Genomic DNA, 22107 nt, shown 5'->3' on the forward strand with positions numbered 1-22107 from the left:
GGTTTTGATGAATAAACAAGTTGTGGCTGGGTCGAGGCTTGGCCCATCACTTGTCAATCAGAACGTGCTCCATGGCAAAATATGTGATTGCTTCAAGTTGTCCACATTGTTCTAAGTAATTGCAGGGCTTCAATAGCATTCACTCTGATATAGGGGCACGTCCAACTGTAAATTGGATTATGGCTGAGCATGGATTCATTATTAATAAGGCCTAAAAAGAGATTTGAATTAAATTCTTAACACTCACTGTTATACTGCTCCCAAATAGGCCTGTTTTACGAACATAACCGGAACCATCTTACAAATCAGATCGCATTCACATATCTCCAGAAGTTGGCAGTGCAAGCGCGCCACACATTGCTTTTCAACCAGCCTTCGTTATGGGAGGGCTTGGGTTTTGAACAAATGAAACAGAAAACAAGCAATTATTACAGGTTACAGGTAACTTCTAAATATGAGGTTCAGGGGTTTTCACCAAGGTTCTCATCTCTCGTTTAATGATGGGCATGGACACGTAGCCTACATCATGGAAGGGGTTTTACACACGTCCAAAACAGGACCTGCATGGCTAAAATAATGTGGGCCCGCCTACAATTCATAGATAAAAAGGGAATGTCAGCTCACTGTTTTACTCCGCTCAAACTTTATATTTTAATAAAGCGTTGGTGATTAAGATTCATTTCCAAGCGGAGGAGCCAAAGCCTTTGTTGACTGTCTTGACTATGCGATTGCATTGGGCAGGACAAGAAAAATCCTTCATTAAGAGGAGGGGAGGCTATGCTTGGTTTTTAACCTACATACGAAGTACACAGGCACCAAAAGCACATTAGGCTTCTCTTGGATAGGCTGTTTCCACTGTCAAAATTCATGCCATAACCAACTGCGTTACCGATAAAACCAGCTTCTGGTTGGTCTTAAATATACTGATTAGCGCTGGCTGAAATCAGCACTTTGGATCATGTTTTTAAGGACACACCACAAATATTTCCACCCCTCCCATCTGAGCGCAAGCAAGCTGATATAAGACAGGTAAATTGCCAAACCTGGCGTTAGGGCTTGAAAATGCCGGTGCTCCAGTTTTTGCATGATGAAATTGCAAACTAACGTGCGTTTGACACTAGCACCACCTTAACGCTAGCCAGAAATGGAGCCCAAAGCGTTATGTTTGGGGCAAATCAAACAACAGATCACTGAGTTTATAAGGGTAAAATGAATCGGAATAGAGCTAATCACGGGAAAATCCTAGAGGAAAACCTGGTTCAGTTTGCTTTCCAACAGACACTGGGAGACAAATTCACCTTTCAGCAAGACAGTAACCTAAAACATAAGGCCAAATATACATTGGAGTTGCTTACCAAGATGACATTGAATTTTCCTGAGTGGTCTAGTTACAGTTTTAACTGAAATCGTCTTGAAAATCTATGGCGAGACTTGAAAATGGCTGTCTTAGCAATGATCAACAACCAACTTGACAGGGCTTGAAGAATAAAAAAATTAAATAATGTGCAAATATTGTACAATCCAGGTGTGCCAAGCTCTTAGAGACTTACCCAGAAAGTTTCACAGCTGTAATATGACAAAGGTGATTCGAACATGTATTGACTCAGGGGAGTAAATACTAATGTTAATTAGTTATTTCTGTACTTCATTCTCAATAAATTTGCAAACATTTCTAAAAACATGTTTTATTTTGTCATTATGGGGTATTGTGTGTAGATGGATGTGAGAAAAAAACAGATTAAATATATTTTGAATTCAGGTTCTAACATTACAAAATGTGGAATAAGTCAAGGGGTATGAATACTTTCTGAAGGCACTAAATAGGCTTCATTACTGTTGTTTTAGATCTATTTTACCTTATGATCGCTGGAGAAGAACGGGAAACCATATGGCATGAATCTGAAAGGCATATCATAACATGACAGGTATTTATGCCCCTTTACCACAGTGAAGTATGAAATGCGGTGTCATTATACCAAATTGTAATTGTATGGCCTACTTGCAAGGATCCAATTTGGAGATGCAAACCAAATGGGATGACAAGGCAGACTGACACCAAATGTAACCTTTGTGCTCTCTAGATTTTTTAAATCATATGCCCTGACTGTTATTGTTTCCTTCAATTTGTAGGGTATATGTTCAATATTATTAGCCATTATCGGTAGCAACCGTAAGTAATAAGCATGTACAATATATTTAACTACCAATTTAGTGTTTGTTCCCTTCAATTGGTAATGGTGCTGTGGGATTATTTAAGATACTCTTTGAAGATGGGCAGGGACTCTGCTGTCCTAGCTTCAGGGGGAAGCTGATTCCACCATTGGGGTGCCAGGACAGCGAAGAGCTTGGACTGGGCTGAGCAGGTGCTGCCCTCCCGTAAGGGTGGAGGGCCAAGAGACCAGGGGTGGCAGAACGGAGTACTCAGGTTGGGGTGTAGGATTTGAGCATAGCCTGAAGGTAGGGAGGGGCAGTTTCTCTTGCTGCTCTGTAGGCAAGTACCATGGTCTTGTAGTGGATGTGAGCATCGACTGGAAGCCAGTGGAGTGTGCGGAGGAGCGGGGTGACATGGGAGAACTTGGGAAGGTTGAACACTATGTGGGCTGCAGCGTTTTGGATAAATTACAGGAGCTCCCCACACAAGCGGGGAGCCTAGCCAACAGTGAGCTGCAGTAGTCCAGACGGGAGATCACAACTGCCTGGATTAGGACCTGTGCCGCTTCCTGTGTGAGGTATGGTCGTACTCTACAGATGTTGTAATGTAAAGCATGAACCTGCTCTGTGCCAGAGCTATCTATGAACAGCTATTCCAGTAAATTTGGTCTGTTGTTCTGTTGATAATATACTTATCACGTATTGCAGTTCCATGACCAAAATAAACTCTCCAGCCAGGTTGATGTGATTTCATCAGAGTTCAGTTTGAGTGAAGGGCCAAAAATTCTTATTTATTACAACTTTTTTCAGAGAAACCGCTCTGCGATGGTGTCTACTTTCCACTGAAACTCACATAGGTGGTTTCAAACTCAGCGTGTGGATGTCCCATACTCGAGGCATAGGGAGGAACCTAGTAGGAGGGACAGGCATGGCAGGTGTATTAGCATAAATGAGGAGTCGATTACAGCAACTTACCACATACTTCCAGGCAAGTCTAGAGGATCTCTTTGGTGAGAGGGGGAGCTTTACTCAGGGATCCCAGAGGAAAGCACCTGTCATTGGGTGGAGATCTACCACGTTGTCCCTAGAGACTGTCATTAGTCTGGGTCTCTCAATCTCCCATTCAGCAAACCTGGAGGTCTGGCCAATAACGAGTTCTCAGTGAGGGTGATGCTGTCACGTGGCACAGATGTCAGTTCAATGTCTAGTTTTCTTTTACATTTGGTTGAGTTGTCAATTAACATGAATTCAACGTGAAACCCCCCCCCCAAAAAAATGACCATGTCATTGCATTTAGGTTAAAAGTTGATTGAAAAACTACGAAATGCCTTTATGTTGATTACTTTTTGCAGATTTCCACGTTGATTTAATGTCGTCACATAGATTTTTTGGGGTTGAAATGATGTGGTAACAACGTTGATTAAACCAGTTTTTTCCCGGTAGGGTGTAATGAACAGTAAGCTGATTTGGAAAAGCTATACACACATGCAGTGGCGACCCGTCATACAGGGCAGGTGGGACAGATATATATATTTTGTTGTTGTTGCCTGTTTTGCATGTTATTTTTGCATTAATATGTGTCACATGTCAGTTTGCAAACAATGTAAAAAAAGAAATAATAATAATAATAATTGAGTTAATAAAGCCACATACAAATATGGTCTATTTTTTGCTTTCTTGAGTTAGGCACCTCCAAAATGCAGGTGTTTCAGCCTAGCTCAGTGCTTTCTGTGGTGGAGAGGTAGCCAGCGGAAAATTGGGAGCGTAGTGGTTGATAATGTTCTCTAGTTGCGCCGTGATTCGCTCAGTGTTCTATCACTCATGGGGACACTACGTCACCGCAAAATCTACGGGGAGAGCAAAACAATTCAAGCCCCTTGGGCGCTGCCATAGAGATACATTAGAAGTGCCCATCCCAGAAGGCTCAAGGTCATTGGCCACAGATAAAATTACTTCAAATCACGTTATATCTACTGTAGCTTTTATTGGACTGATCATGGCAACATCAGACTTTCAAAATCTTAGCTAGCAGTCATCATCATGAATCAAGTTGACAATCTACTGGCAAATCCTTTTCAATCCTTGTCATTTGAAGAGAAATTATGAAGAGAAATTATAGATAAAACGAATCAGTGCTCATCGGCCATTGGACATAAACATTACACAACAGTGGTTTGGTTTGGAAGGAATCGGTGTCTAACTGCAAGCATTGCAAAGCAATCACTAGTCTGCTACTCAGTGGAGAAGATGTGTGGTCCAAGTCTGGGTTTAACGGTCTCTTTTCCAAGTTTAAAAGGATTAACATTCAACATTGGCCATGCTGTCAATCCAGCATGACTTCTGCTGCTTTCAAAACACCTGGAAACTCAGAACTGGGAAATCTCAGACTTCAATGAGTTCAAGAAAACTGGGAACTCGGACAAAAATGAGCTCCGTCTGGGAAAATACGTTTTGAACGGTCATTCAACTCGAAATTCCAAGTCAGGAACTCTGGCCTTTTTCTAGAGCTCCAACCTGAAGATCACTAATGTCATGACTCGACCTTGTTTTTTTAAAAGGCTGTAAATGAGGCTGAATTAACTATTTTGCTTCGAGACAAGGCTCCGCTGATAACCAGGTGTAACAGTGGTCAGGTGTTGGTACCGCTGTTGGGACAGCTTTCTGTAGGCCCTAACAGTTTGTGGGCACCGTTTGTCACTGTTATAGTCCAATTAATGTATTGTTTAGTGTTGTGTTGTGTAGTGGCTTTGCTGGCATGCAGATTTACATGCTAAAAGTACCACTGCACACAAACACACACACACACACACACACACACACACATTCACACACCACAGAGATACTCATCCCTGTTAAATGAACAGCTGTGAGATGTTTTTGACACAGGGTCAGGACACACACACAGTATTATCTATCACTTGTCCATAGCAATCATTCTGTTGAGCATGCAACAAACACATTTTCATACATCCAGATATAGTGCTGTATTACATTTATCCATGGACCTCTGTTTTGGCTTCTGGTTGAATCATGTTGGCTTCCCTTGTGAAAAATATGGTGACTGTATATAATATTGTCTGAAATGTATAGTTCTAAAACTCAAGGCCAGACTAACAGTGGGTGGTAGGCCCAAGGCTTGGCCTGAAATTTTGCAATATAACTATCTAAAGGGAAAGGCTGTCAGCTTTCTTTCAATTCCATCCTAGATTGAGCACTGAAGACCAGTTTGAATACTACCCAGGGAATTACTTAACCATGTTCTAGAATCTATATTCCATCTGGTGAAGATCCACAATCAGCAGAGCAAGGCTACCATTGACCATTTTGCAGACTCATGAGTTTATCCATTCAGCCTTGCTCACGTCCTCGCTACTGACCCACAACTGGAACTGCTGTCAGCAGATAGGCCTACAGCTGTTTTATATGATGTGTTAGCCAAAACGGCCAGCTTTACAGAGCAGAACAATAAAATATGGAGTCAAGATACAGAAGAGGATGCCTGGATAGTTTCCTCACAGAAAGACTGGGCTCTCAACTGCCAACCCAAATCATTGTCAGCGCCAATAACAAGGCTAGTTTAGTATAATAGTGCATGGTCACCAGAGCATGTCCAACAGAAGTAACCTCATGTTCATATTAAATTTAGTCTCCCACAAAGACTCTTTGAAGGGCTTTTCAAGGAACTGGATCTATTTCTAAAAACAGACAATTTGTTGTAAGGAAAGTCAAACCTATTGTAACTGTTAGAATGGCCCTGGTAAAGAAGTGGTGTAGTGAGAGATTTGGCACTCTGTTACCTTTTGGGGATGTCCTAACTCAGAGAGTCCATGAAGTTGATGGAGGGGTCGAGGTCAGCCATCTCCAGGATGAATTTATTCTTCAGGTTTTGCGGCTCAGTGAAGTGCAGGAAGCACCTGAGTTTACCCGTCTCCGAGGAGGACAGACCTGCAGGATAGACAGAACACACACAAACTCACTCATTCCCTCACTCAGTCACTGACCGCATGATATGATTCTGTCCATGTATGAGAGTGAAAACACAGTACAACATATGTGTACACTACAGACGCACAATGTGCAGTGTGTAATATATGATGGTCTGGATTTTGGTTCCAACTTCCAACAGACTCGGAGCTAAAAACGACACAGCTGAGTCATCATCTCCAGGGAAAAACACACACAGCTGTGTTCCATCTCCCAACAGACTGGTAACAACCACACTCTCTACGTGGCGCCATCCATTTCATTAAATACTTTGAACAGTAGCTTTACCCTCTGCACCAGACCGTGGGGACTCTTAATGGAGGTGCCGCGCGAGACCACAATGGTGTGGACAGTGGTGGGCAGCCTCTTCTCCTCATTCACCTTGATCTGCAACCCAAACAACAACCATTACCAAACATCCTTCACAACATTCATTACTCATCCCTCTGCAATAATACCACACACAGTCACGACGGTCATCTGCATCAAGTCACTGCACATTCATCACTTATTAATAAGCAAAACACCATTAGCCTAGTTCAACATTCAAACAACATAATTTGTCACACTTCTCCTCACCATAACATCCTCCTCCATAGCCTCGTCCCCCTCCCCTTGTCTCTGTGTGCTCATACCTATGTGAGGGGTCTCCCACATAGGACCTTTTGCTGCAGAAGAAACCTCCGCTAGCGTTGCCTCAGTGTGGCAGGGGGAAGACGGTGCCAGTCCACACAGTTGAAACTGGAGCGGGGAGAGGATACAAACACATGTGTACAACAGGGCACACAGAGAGAGAGTAGAGAGAGCGAGAAAGAGAGCAAGAGAGAACATCTGAATAGGAGAAGGGATCACAACCCCAAAGCCACAAGAGTGACTTGCTAAAAGCAAGCTGGCTATAAATATTGTGGTGAAAGAGGTTCTAAACTATTTCCTTTGCACTCCTTACCTGAAAAGGCAATTTTTATGACTCATCTCATCATCTGAAACCCCTTGTGCAATGAAATAGTCACCCTGTATGCCCAGAATTTGTAGATATTTCCTCAGGTTGACCAGGGAAGTCTGCAGGGCAGCTTTTTGCTCACTGCTCAAAGTTAAACCGTTTCCAGAAACGAGGTCCAGAGAGTAGTATAACGTCTTGGTGTCCATTGCGTATCACTGTATCACTGAAAAGTAAATACTTTTATTTCTATAAAATAAAGAAGGCAAGGTGTTAGCAAGTTTACGTGGAGACAGCTGCTAAGGTGGTCCAGTTGCCAATGTAAACAAATCTCCTTTGTTACGTGTAGTCACAGCAACTGCTGGTTGCTCCCCCAAACGGAGGCCGCGTTCCAGGCCGTGTATAAAGCAGTCGCCATAGAGATCCTAATTCCTAACCCTTTAAAGTTCAACAATGGTCTGAAAATCGCAGCTGTTGTGGTCAGGGAGAAATCTAAACCAGTCCAATTGGAATGAATAGCAGGTGATTATTTCCAGATTTGACTTATTCAGAAAAATAAAAGTAAGGCATGTGATATGAGAAATTGTGTAATAGAATTATTGTCAACCTAAAACACTGTCATATAATTATAAATACAGTTTATACGGGTTTTATACCAATCTTCTGTATAAATAGCCTCTAAAATATATGTAAACAGGCCATAAATGTATACATTTTTGTTTCCTTGGAAAGCTGTGAGAGTTATTATATGATACCATATCAGTACTTGTTGCATTTAAAACTTATCTAAGTCCTATCATCAACTGATTTCAGACAGTATATGGCTGTGGATTGACTGTATTGTTTGAATGGAATGTTGGCATATTCTGACAGGAAACGCCACGTATTCGTTTAACCAGTTATTCGAAGACTACATGCAGTACATTAGTCTTGGCACTAGGCTCTGCTCCTTCAGGGGTAGCTCACTAACAGAGCATACATCATGTAAAATACAATAATAACAGGCAGAGAACAAGGTATACTATACCAATCCTCCTGACCGAACAAAGCAGAGCCCAAGCAGGTGGAAGCTGGGTTGGGTGGTGAAAAAGCAGAAAACAGACATGCATAGCGAGTAACGCATGTAACAGCTTGTCACCAAGACCACTAGCACATAGCTTGCGGATTGCAGCTATCAGTGTGTGCAAACCTGGTCAACTAATAGACTGACATACTAAGGTTGTGTGATGACTCTAATCGGTGCAATATCACCTGATGCTATCACTCAGGTTTCCTGTATAAACCTGCTGCACTTTATTTATTTTGAAAAAATAATTAAATGATTCCTCTTAAACTGTCTGGCTAGCTAGCGAACAAACAGTGCAGATAATCTTCAAATTCATTGTTTTACACAATATCTTATCACAGCACTGGCACCAAGGTTGACCAACTCCTTTACCAAAATGGCTGACCTTTTATACCATAATAAGAAGATACTTGTCCATTTTGTATTTTAAATCCTAATTTATGGCAGTCCTGCTGCACAAATTACGTAGTGACTGCACGGATCTGACTTTTCTGGACCTTTCTTCTCGGCAGCTAAAGGTCCTGAAGCTTCTGCACATGTGCAAGATTCTCTACTTTATGCTGTACCCAGTTCCACGAGTTCCAGCCCCCTCACTCATCCTCCTACCTTCCTACCTCCCTCGTCCCCCCAATTCAAGCTTGTGCCCTCTCAGTTTTAGTTTTTTGTCCCTATATAAAAATATTTTAAAAAATCAAATGATTGAGTGACAAGTTGGCGGCCCAAAAAAATCGATATCTCCGCTGCCCCGTGTCAGCACAATGGACAGAGCGCGCTGCGGTGTGTGTAGGGGGCTATGGAAAGCCACTGGGGCAGTTAGGTATTACTCCTTTTGGTTTCTATAAAAAGCGGGAAAAAACACTTCTCGTCTCTGTGGTGAAGTGAATAACGTGATATGAGTCCGCCTGTAATATTAGATTTTGATTTAAATGGGCAGGGTCAAGTTTACCAGTCGGGCTCTGGTGAGGAAGCAGTGCTGGAGGCCAAACTGTCCTGCTCCTCTGCTGTTCGTATAGGGGACGCTCTGCAGGAATGTCTGCCCTATGATGGGGTGTGTGAGGTTTTCATCCCGACATTGACTGACACTGAATTGATTATGACAGAGATTTTTGCCGGAGACTGGACAGGGGAGGGTATGCTCTGACCCTTTCCCCAGGCTCACTGACTCCCACATATTTGTGCGTGCTATTTGTTTCATTGTGCTAATTGTTTGTCAATGTTTATCAATGCCCAGTGAAATACATATTCATCATTGAAGTTACTGTTAATCACAAAATATCCCCCCATTAATTTAGAATGTTGGGTTCTGTAAATGTTACTAATTCATTTAATATAATATACATTCATAGCATTCTCATTCTCCAACTGGAAATGTTGTTTGATGAGCTCACAAACTACACATTACTTGTGATAAAGAACTTTTGGTTTATTTAATTGCCTTTACCAGTTTAGGCCTACTGTCAATTTCTACTGACAGCTTCTCATCCTCTCACCCCTGAGTCTGTCTGAGATCTCATGAAAGGAGGATTTGGGACCAGAAAGAGAGCAGAGAGGATGCGACAGAAAGGAGGAAGCGAAGTATGCTCACATGCCCCAATCACTTCCATTCAGTGTTAGCTTGTGGTAACTAAAGTTAGCTGAAGTTTCTATTGGCTACTTAAAGAGAACTGAACCATGGATTACAGTTTCTCCTGGCCCATAGACTACTTTCAGTGTGATGAACCATCTAATATCAAGTTGTAAAATAGTGAACTACTCCTTTAAGGCCCAGTAGGTAACCCTGTTCTCATAAATCCTGCTTTGTGTTCACTACCCATTCTGTCCTGGCTGGCTATTCCCATGCTTTCCGCCGGGGCACCAGAACCCTACCGTTTCCCAGGCTCTGTTCATTTAGCATAACTGCCTCGGGCCGGAATCAGATGCTACTGCATCAGTGGAGACTGGAGACTACAGCCCCCTCACTCATCCTCCTACCTTCCTACCTCCCTCGTCCCCTCTCCCTCGTCCTCCCCATGGCCCTGACTGCAGCCAGAGAACACAAAGAGACCGAGTGGGGGGACTTTTCCTGTGTATACACACTCTCTCACAAACACATATACAAACATATACACAGGTGCAGCTCATGTTTACATTCTGCATACTCTACATGCACATGAGCATGTACTCGCACACTGTCATACTGAAACACACTAATGCTCAAACACTTTCAACATATGTCTCCCTATTACACCCACAGAAGGCTTTGGCACCCCCCACCCCCCTGATGTTGGAGTTGGTAGGCTGTGGTCCCACTCCTCTGGGAACCTCACCTCCCAGGCGACCAGCGTTGCCAAGGAACTAATCCTGAGAGACAAAAGGTGGGAACGGGGTGGAATACGATGCCTCCATAGCAGGGATCATCAACTAGATTAAGCTGCAGGCCGATTTTTGGTCACAGGGCTGTAACATAATTACAAATGATTTTTTTAGACTGCAATTTGACTGCCCAAACAGTTATAATATTTGACTAAAACATAATCATTTCAAACATTGCTTACATTTGTATACGATCACATATATCTATCTATTATGCGTGGGAATACTTTAGAACAGATTTCCAAAATTAAAATCACTTGAAGCTGATTTGTTGGTGTTTTTACAGTATTTTATGAACAACCATAAAAAAAAAACTCTCAGAAAACTTGGGGGGCAAAATAAAATCAGAGAGAAACCCTGCTCTATAGCATCTGATTGGTTGACATTGGAACACGCAATCGTCTGATTGGCTGGAACAAATTCACAGGGGCAGAGGTCAGATCCATCGATCATGGCGGTGACGTGGAGGAAGAGTGACTCCCCCATGGAACTCAAACATGATTTATACCAATGATGTGTTTAAACCCTGGATGAATGACGGGGGGCTGTATTAAAACCACCACACAGCCATCTTGGTACTCCGCCAGTGTAAATAAAGATTTTGGAAGCTATAGAAATGCATCTATTAATGCCTACATTCGTTTTTGACACATTTATTATATTACAGACACCTTAATGTATACTTTGAAATTATATTAAGTGAGATGAAAATTTAAATGAAAAATGATCAAATATATACAAATATTTTCCTTATAGTATTTTTTTTGAGTACTTTTACTATCCACATACAACAACAAAAATACTTAAATACATGTAATTCTGTCTTTGAGATACTGTAGAATTCCATTAATTCCTTTGGAGGACTGCTCCTACTTTCGAGTGACAATATGGCCAAACAGTGGCTTCATAGCCTCTTAATGGCTAATACGTAGCATTGGCTATGCAGAGTTTATATACAGTACCAGTCCAAAGTTTGGACACACCTACTCATTCAAGGGTTTCTCTTTATTTTTTTACTATTTTCTACATTGTAGAATAATAGTAAAGACATGAATACTATGAAATAACACATATGGAATCATGTAGTAACCTGATGCAGCACTCTATCACTCTCCTTCTAGGTCCAATAGCCCTTACACAGCCTGGAGGTGTGTTGGGTCATTGTCCTTTTGAAAAACAAATGATAGTCACACTAAGCGCAAACCAGATGGGATGGTGTATCGCTGCAGAATGCTGTGGTAGCCATGCTGGTTATGTGTGCCTTGAATTCTAAATAAATCACTGACAGTGTCAGAACAAATTTCCACCACTCTAATGTCCATTGCTCGTGCAAATCTCTTCTTATTGATGTCCTTTAGTGGTGGTTTCTTTACAGCAATTCAACCATGAAGGCCTGTTGATGTTGAGATGTGTCTGTTACTTGAACTCTGTGAAGCATTTATTTGGGATGCAATTTCTGAGGCTGCAGTTAACTCTAATGAACTTATCCTCTGCAGCAGAGGTAACTCTGGGTCTTCCTTTCCTGTGGCGGTCCTCATGAGAGCCAGTTTCATCATAGCGCTTGATGGTTTATGCGACTGCACTTGAAGAAACGCTCAAAGTTCTTGAAATGTTCTGCATTGACTGACCTTCATGTCTTAAGGTAATGACGGACTGTCGTTTCTCTTTGCTTATTTGAGCTGTTCTTGCCATAATATGGACTTTTACCAAATAGGGCTATGTTCTGTATACCAGATGATACCTGGTATACCTTATCACAACACAACTGATTGACTCAAACTCATTAATTAAGAAGGGAATTCCACAAATGTACTTTTAACAAGGTATAGCTGTTAATTGAAATGCATTCCAGGTGAGAAGCTGGTTGAGATAATGCCAAGAGTGTGCAAAGCTGTCATCAAGGCAAAGGCTGGCTACTTTGAAGAACCTCAAATATAAAATATATTTAGATTTGTTTAACACTTTTTTGGTTACTACATTATTCCATATGTATTATTTCATAGTTTTGATGTCTTTACTATTATTCTACAATGTAGAACATAGTGAAAATAAAGAAAAACCCTGGAATGAGTAGGTGTGTCCAGAATTTTGACTGGTACTGTACATAATTGGTTTACACCCATTCAACACATCACACAAACACACACACCACTCCTTCATCTTGCAATAGGCCGTGGGTAAGTTATTTGCACTGAGCTGAGAGTAGACAGAAAGATCAAGAAAAGAGAAAGAGGGAGGGAGATGACTTAATAAAGAAGTGTCTGTGGTGTAATGTAGTACTGAGACACAATGCCAAGAATGTGGTGAGAGCCCTGGGTTCGATGGGTTTCTCTCACACCGACACGTTCATAGTGTGTGAATGTACACACACATCTTTGCACGTACGTGCATAAACATACTCCTTGCAGCAGTGAAGTCTGGATTAGCACTGGATAAATGTCTTGATCCAGACTAGGACTGCATCCCAGTCTCAACTGATCCGTTGTCCCCTTTACTTGGTGAATGATTCTGCCTTGCCCAACACCTACATATTCAACACAGCAATGGGCTATGTCACAATCACAATACTCTGGAATTTATGGCTTCATTTCCAAAGGGATTGTGTGTTGGTGTAGCAGTCTTTTGACTCAGTGCATTGGTCCATATCCCACTTCATTATGATCGGCTAATTTATTGAAACTGTCACACATTTTCTCACACCCCTCCACTGCAGCCCAATCCCAATTTTGTCAGAACAGATCCACTGTGTTTGCAGTCTGACCGCTGGTCAGGTCGGGGTCAGGCTTCACTGTGAGGTTTGAACTGCTTCTCGACTGCTGGGCCTGGAGTAGGCAGGTTCCCAGGCTCCTTTGCTCTTAACTCCAGATTAATTCTGCTCTGCTGAGCTGGCAACAAACTGGTGCTCTTCCCTCTGCTCACCAGCAGTGCTGGCTATCACACACACACACACACACACACACACACACACACACACACACACACACACACACACACACACACACACACACACAAATACACTGAGTATACCAAACACCTTCCTAATATTGAGTTGCACCCTTTTGCCCTCAGAACAACCTAATTTCGTCAGGGCATGGACTCTACAAGGTGTCGAAAGTGTTCCACAGGGATACTGGCCCATGTTGACTCCAATGCTTCCCACATTTGTGTCAAGTTGTCAAGTTCTTTCACACCGATCTCGACTAACCATTTCTGTATGGACCTTGCTTTGTGCACGGGGGCATTGTCATGTGTGACGCACACAAAATGTATGGTCACATGTATTGTTTCTTTGTATTGGGGAAGAATCCTTTTACTGAAATGTGAGTCCTCCAAGGTTTTGCCGTTGCGATACATTTATACTACTTTTGGCCAGTAGGGGACAGTGAGACATGTTCACTTCACACTGGGACTAAATGCGATCCTGCACCTGTGTGTTCTCATAATTGAGAGAACCTTAGAAAGAGAAGCCACGTTCTCCTGTTTCATCATTAATCCTGTGTTACAGGTCAGTAAAGTGCAAAATGACGCTGAATACCACAATATACTTTTGTACCTTGCCTGATGAAGTGAATGTAATGGTTTTGAAAAACATAGTAATTGTTAAACTTCGTACAATACAGAAAACGCATGTCGAGTGTAAAATGAAATGATGGCGGTGCATTCCTTTGATCTAGGAAAAAACAAATAGTTAACTCATGACCATTTATATTTTTTTTAAAGACACTCCTGACAATATCCTAAGACTTTAGCGAATGTAATGTTGTAACTGTGATGTTTAAGAACTTTTTAATTGTTGTACTGTAAATGTTAGAAAAACTGCTAACTATTGGCTCGCTCCGGTTAGCTTTTGGCTAACTCCTGTTAGTTGTTTGCTAACTTCGGTCAGTTGGTTGCTAGCTTGCTAGGTTTTTGCTAGCTTGTTCAGTAATTTTCCAATAGTCAGCATTAATGTCATTTGTAATAGTCTGGTATTTCTATCAGCCCTTACACTGGGTGAATGCATTTTGATTATGGGTATGAAGTAACTTATAATAAATTATACCAGTCTTTAAAGGCTTTCATGTTTTAGAGTCTCCTATGGGGCTATAGTGGGCAACAGCCAAATACATCATTATAACCTAAACAGGTGAATTAAAGTTAAGAGTAAATGTGTTTGCTGTATAAATACAAAGAATTTTAAGATGTGAATTAGATTGTAATTTAATATTTTTTCTGTGTAAATTTATGATTTTTTGATATGTTTATGAAATAATATGTCAGGGACTTATGAGACAAATTAGTAAATACACTTTAAAGAAAAAAACAACAACATTGAAATACAATGAAAAGACAGAAAAATACGATTTGCACTTGAGGGAATGTTAAATAAAATAATTGAGAGAACCTTTGAAAGAGAAGCCACGTTCTCCTGTTTCATCATTTATCCTGTGTTAAATGAACTATTATCTACTGCACCAGTCCCTAAACTGGGACCTGTAACACATGCTGAAACAGGAAAGGGCCTTGCGCAAACTGTTGCCACAAAGTTGGAAGCACAGAATCGTCTAGAATGTCATTGTATGCTGTAGTGTTAAGAATTCCCTTCACTGGAACTAAGGGTCCTAACCCAAACCATGAAAAACCGCCCCAGACCGGTGGAGGCTGCTGAGGGGAGGACAGCTCATAATAATGGCTGGAATAGAATGGCATCAAACATATGGAACCCATGTGTTTGATGTATTGGATACCATTTCACTCATTCCGCTCCAGCCATTACCACGAGCCCGTTCTCCCCAATTAAGGTGTTACCAACCTCCTGTGCCCCAGACCATTATTCCACTTCCACCAAACTTTACAGTTGGCACTATGCATGTGGGCAGCTAGCGTTCTACTGGCATCCACTAAATCCAGATTTGTCGGTCAGACTGCCAGATGGCGAAGCGTGATTCATCACTCCAAAGAATGCGTTTCCACTGCTCCAGAGTCCAATGGCGGTGAGCTTTACACCACTCCAGCCAAAACAAACACTTCAGCACTCGCTTTGGCACTTGTTGCTCCTAGATGTTTCCACTTCACAGTAACAGAACTAACAGTTGACTGGGGGCAGCTCTGGTATGGCATAAATTTGACAAACTGACTTGTTGAAAAGGTGGCATCCTATGACGGTGCCACGTTAAAATTCACTGAACTCTTCAGTACGGGCCATTCTACTGCCAATGTCTGTATGTGGAGATTGCATGGCTGTGTGCTCGATTTTATACACCTGTCAGCAAGGGGCGTGGCTGAAACAGACGAATCCACTCATTTGAAGGGATGTCCATATACATACAAAAAAATCACTAAAGCTGGAGACTCTACTCTCCCTCACAAGCTTTAAGCACCAGCTGTCAGAGCAGCTCACAGATCACTGCACCTGTACGTAGCCCATCTGTAAATAACCCATCCACCTACCTCATCCCCATACTGTATTTATTCATTTATCTTGCGCCTTTGCACCCCAGTATCTCTACTTGCACATTCATCTTCTGCACATTCTACCATTCCAGAGTTTAATTGCTATATTGTAATTACTTCACCACCATAGCCTATTTATTGCCTTACCTCCCTTATCCTACCTCATTTGCACATGCTGTATATAGACTTTTATAGACTACTGTATTATTGATCGTATGTTTGTTTATTCCATGTGTAACTCTGTGTTGTTGTATGTGTCGAACTGCTTTGCTTTATCTTGGCCAGGTCGCAGTTGCAAATGAGAACTTGTTCTCAACTAGACTACCTGGTTAAATAAAGGTGAAATAAAATACAAAATAAAACATTTAAAACCCTTGAATGAGTAGGCTTGTCCAAACTTTTGACTGGTACTGTATAGTGTATCAAGCATACAACAATTCCAACACCTCCCCAGGGAGATAGACACACACCAGACAACATGTGTCCTACTCACACACATCTCTTTCCCAACTCATTCTTAGAGCTTCCAGCATGCCTGCAAGCAATTAGAGCCCCCGCACACACTCACTGTCTAACACTCTCATGTTTCCTCTGTGTGTGTGTATGTCATACACAGGCATAGAGATTTGAATAGTAGTTGATACATTTGGCATTATGAGTTGCTGGTGCAGATTATTTCCTGCACTCTCAATGACTCTTTAATTGCTTTCTGGGTGTTCAACTACCCAATTACCCAATACACACTCCAGGGAGGTACAGGCTAACAACAGTAATCCATTCTGATGAAATCTACCATTTATTAACGGACTTCACGCACGCACAGGCACATACGTAAGCATACACTCTCACACACACACTGTACACTGCATGCTGCACACACACTCTCCCTCTTTCATATTCACAAACACCAACCCACACACAACCTTAACATAAAAAGGGAAAGTGTTTCACTTCTTGTGCAACTGAAAATCTCTGTCCAACAAAGGCCAAACAAACCTATACCCATATAACCCATGAGTTCCTTGAGCGTTCAACAGCAAGAGAAGGAAAAGTATGTCTTAAGGGCCCCCTAAATTTAAGTATCGTCAATTACAGGTTTGTTTGTATGTACTGTATGTGTGTAAATATTCACGTGTGTACATGTGATAGGGGTAAGGAGATGGTGTCAAAGCTTAATACTGCCGATCGTTCTTTCCCAGTCTCTAGAGATGGCTGTTACAAATCTCTGAGAGTACACATGGTTACTTTACCTGCTTTATGTTGCGTCTTTGTCCATGAATATTCATTCATGGACAAGAGCTGAGTTCACCAGATCACAGCTGGGCTAAAACAATTTGTTGTGCTGATTATTCTGTTCGTTTAAGAGGCTTTTGGGGGAACTGAACTATGTCTGTCTCTGTGTGTTTGTGTGTGTGTGTGGGACAGCTAATTAATAGTGAATAACAAAGTGTGTCAGTAGTGAAACTACAAAACCAGGAAGTACTCATTTGTAGTAAGCCAATAAGACCCACTTCTGCAGCTCGCTACTGTTCCTGATATGTTCCATTCATTCCTCCCCAAAAACAAGGTGAACTTACACTGATCCCAATCCAATAACAAAACTTTCTCTTTCTGCTCTGTGAAAAGCCTCCACCCAGATATCTGGTATGTTTAGCACTTCATTAACCCTACTTGGCTATCTCTTGTTCTAAAAAACATATGACTTAAAAGAGGCCTTTTGAAAACTGATACACCCTGGTGAGAGAGAGAGAGCAGAAAGCAAGGGAAAAAATTAAGAAAAGTCCTGTGGTTACAAGACACTGCTCAAGCTAATGCTAAATACTAATAGAACAATATCTCAGGCAGTGCCCCCTGTTGTTATGGATACTTACTTACAGTATACATCAATAACTCATACCTCAATAACTCATTGACACATAAGCTGAAATACTAATAATTTAAAAGTTTCATTCTGAAACGGTACATAGAATGTATAGTAAACATGGCCCACGAGAATGCATACGCCGGGTCAAAATAACCCGATAATGTAATATCTGTGTTTTATTTATATGGGTCTAAAATATTATACATTTTGAGGAACATAATTATTTTGAGTGATGATTTGGAACTTTCAATAATTATTTTATTGTTTGTGTAACGCCCTGGCCATAGAGAGGGGTTTTTTGTTCTTTATTTTGGTTAGGCCAGGGTGTTACATTGGGTGGGCGTTCTATGTTCCTTTTTCTATGTTTTGGTATTTCTTTGTTTTGGGCCGTGTGTGTGGCTCCCAATCAGGCACAGCTGAAGCTCGTTATTGCTGATTGGGAGTCACACATAAGGAGCATGTTTTTCCTTTGGGTTTTGTGGGTAATTGTTTCTGTTTTGAGTATTTTCCTAACAGGACTGTTTGCTGTCGTTTTTGTTCATTTTGTAGTGTTCTCTTGTTTTTGAATTCAAATTCGAATGATGAACACATCCTCTGCTGCACCTTGGTTCCCTCTTACAGACAGCCGTTACAGTTTGAAATGTTTTTAGTCACTCTTCAACAGTTTGATACTCATTTCAATGATAACATATTATGAAAATTCATAACAGCTATTGAAAATGTTAGCATATTTTTCTTACAATCAATCTTACAATCACAGTTTCACATTCAACCTTTTAGTGTGAAGAACACAATAAAACCACCTTAAGCATGTTTTATAATATTTCAAAACGTTTATTTGAAAGTCCAAAGTTCATCATCAATATAAAGAACAACACTAACAATTGTGAATTTAGAAAACATGAACACTAAAAGGAACAAAGTGTGTGTGTGATACTTACTTATGCTGTCTTAGTCCATGCATTTGTTACAAACCACAAGCATGTGACTGTGCTCTTTGCAGACGGGTGTGTTGCACTGAGAACACCAGCAGCTGACTTTTCTATCCTTTGCGCTTGGGCAGAGCTGGCACCTCTTCCTCTTCTGGCCCTGGCTGCTCTGAGTAGTGGTGGCATGGCTCTCTTTCATCACCCCACATCTTTCCATTGCCTCAGTTCTTCTGTGGAGATGGGAGAACCTTCCAGAAGGACAACCATCTCTGCACCACTACAACAATCAGGCCTTTATGGTAGAGTGGCCAGACGGAAGCCACTGCTCAGTAAAAGGCACATGACAGGACGCTTGGATTTTGCCAAAAGGCACCTACAAAACTCTCAGACCACGAGAAACAAGATTCCCTGGTCTAAAAAGACACCTTTTTACTCTCCTCAGAGGAGTCCTCCCCATCTGTAGAATCATCTAGGACAGCTGGACTACCAGGTGCATCCACAACTCCAACTTGACCCACAGCCACATAGTCTGTGTCATCTGAATTGGATACCTCAGATTCTGAGTCGGAGGCACCAATGGCTTCCTCATCCAAAATCTGTAAAACCCTTTTGGTTGTATATCTGGCAACATTCCTATGAGCCTCCTTATGAAACTCCTTTTATTCAATGAGTTAAAAAGGACTAATTAAAATGGTGATTAATGAACATAAAAACAAGATATTTAATAAATATTTTATTAATTACTTAAATGTAATTGTTGTAGCAAAAAGAAAGGTCAGTTTGACAAGTGCAATGCGGTGAATACCATAGGAAATACATACGGTCATATTTGACCCACATATGAAAACTTGGGGTAGTGATGCAAAAACTAGTCTTACTTAAAAAAAAATTAAAAAAAATAAACTAGGATGTTAGAACATTAAAGACACATTATTTAAGGAATTCCTGTAATATTAGATGATTACAATTTTGTGGGGGGGGGGGGGGGGGGATCAATACAGCAACAAAAAAAATATTCGGCCGGTGGTCATTTCTAGGGTTAAAGAAATTATGAAATATATATTTTTTTACTATCTAGTTATGACATGGGGTTATTCAATGACAGATATTTATTTGTTGAAAATCAATTGATGGTTTCATTTAAAAATGCTATATATCTGCCTCACTCTTAGAGAAATAAGGAGTATACTAGGTTTTACAGAGTGAAGTGTAACAAATAACTACATTTTTTTATAAAGAAATTTACAAATTATACATGTCACATCAATATTGAAATGTTTTTTAAAAATGATTAAGTACAGTAAAATGAGATCTGTACATTTACATTTTACATTTTAGTAATTTATCAGATGCTCTTATCCAGAGTGACTTACAGTAAGTCGGGAAGGTGTTCCTAGTGTTTGGTATCCTCAGTGTATACAGGATACGAACAATGGATACATACAGTATATATTTTCATTCACATCTAAAATCTATTAATAAAAAATCTGAGAACAGTAATATCTTACACACTCATGAAGGAACCCATAAGCAATAATTTCTGATAAAAAAACATAAATGTGAAAAATTGGTGGATATAGCGTTTTGGAAATAAACTCTTCAATTATCAACAAAAGATCATAATGTATTAACCATTTGACATTTCAAAGAGTTCAAAGCATTCTATTTAACACTGAAAAGGTCCATGATGTTTATATGCACACAAATACTCTCATTTATAATCAATTGTCATCTGTCAATTCATGACAGATTTTGTCAGGGTCAAAAGTCTAATAAAAATGTAAAATAAATGTTATGTTTAATATCAGATTAGTATTAAACATTTGTAAAACATGATTCCGTTAATGAAATAAAAGGTCCTTGTTAAATAATACAAAAAAGTATTTGTAAAAATACTGCATGGCTGTATTTATTTTTAAACTTTAAAACGTGATTTCCATTTACAGTACCTACTATATGTGCAAAGTATGAAGAAAAGCTATTGGTTCACTATTCTTGACAGTATCATTCTTATCCTATGCATAATGCTTTTAAACGGGCAAGTTAAGCTTCTTAACTACAGTAACAATGATGTAATAAAAAATCAATCACAGCTGCACTATGGTAGGATTTTCTAAATTTGAAATGTTGTGTTTTTGGTTTCAAATATAAGGTTGCTGTAGAAGAAAGATTGTTCAGTCTTGGTCTGGGGTACTCAGGTAAATATTAGAGTGGAAGGATGAGAAGCAGCAGTACTGCGGACCTTGAGGTCCAGACTTGAAAGGCCCTGGTTTAGTGTGCAGCAAGAGTGCCCTCTGTCGGTCAGAGAAACAAAATGCCTTCTATTCTGGCAACCTGGATATCAAGAGCAAACTGGAAATGCACTCTGGGGTGCATTTCATTTCTAAACCACGTTATGCTATAAAGGCACTTTTTAGCCGAGGCAGTCCTTATAGGCAGGTCTTCGGAAAATAGTCTATGCTAAGGCAAGCCTGGCAGGTTTGTCTATTAGGGCAATTCTGACGAACGGCTTTGCTTCTGAGTGGCTCCCAGCTCTTGGTGGTGCCTTGGCAGAGTTGTCGCAGGGGCCCCGTAACCACTTCTTCTCTCTCTGATCAAGAACTATTGAATAAGTGAGAGCAAAAGCCTATCTATTGATATAAGATACATGCTAAGCTCAATGAAAGGGGAAAGAAAGGATGCATTTTCAAGATCATTGGAAGGGTCTGTGGTAAACTCTGTTGGATGGTACAGCAATACAATTAGGGATCTACTCCCCTATGCCATCACCTCAGTTCTGGGGTGCCCCACTAGGGGGTAGCGTCTCAGGTTCAGGGGTTCACTAACAATTCATCAGCTACCGGGCTCTGACAGACGGGGCTGCTGTCTGTGGTCCCGTACAACTGAGAGGTTTTACACCTATCTGGTGATGCAGCCGTTGAGTCGGGGGAGTCAGTTCTAAGCACCCTGGGAATGTAAACCTGTAGACACAGACATGGGCTTTTCCTCATTTTTGTGAAAGAATTGGGCAGAACAAGGAGAGGGGTTACACCATATTGCTTCTCCCCTTCGACAGATTTCAGTTTCCCTAAATAAATTAATGATGAAGGAATAAAGCTGTTACTGACCATGCTGCTTTCTGCCAATACATCCACGGCATCCTCATCCTTCTTCACCTACAGATACCAAGGATGCAAGTTTTTTTTATGGTCAGCCAACCAGCCGACTGTAGCTCACTGGCAGACCAACCGGATTTATCTGGCCGTCCACCCGGCAGACTGGACCTAGCTGAATGACCGACTGGACCTATCTGGCCGGCCAACAAGACCTCTCTGGCCAACCGGACCTACTGTATCTGGTCGGCTGGCCGGACCTATCTCCATTGAGACCATTGAGACGCTGTCTGTGCTTC

General features: G+C 41.0%; 1 pseudogene; it reads right to left on the reverse strand.

Annotated features, from left to right (window-relative positions):
• Positions 1–1485: 1485 nt before the first annotated feature.
• Positions 1486–8614, reverse strand: LOC106571532 (radial spoke head protein 9 homolog; annotated as a pseudogene).
• Between the last annotated feature and the right edge of the window lie 13493 nt (positions 8615–22107).

This window comes from Salmo salar, chromosome ssa15 (assembly GCF_905237065.1).
Source record: "Salmo salar chromosome ssa15, Ssal_v3.1, whole genome shotgun sequence".
Classification (NCBI taxonomy): domain Eukaryota; kingdom Metazoa; phylum Chordata; class Actinopteri; order Salmoniformes; family Salmonidae; genus Salmo; species Salmo salar.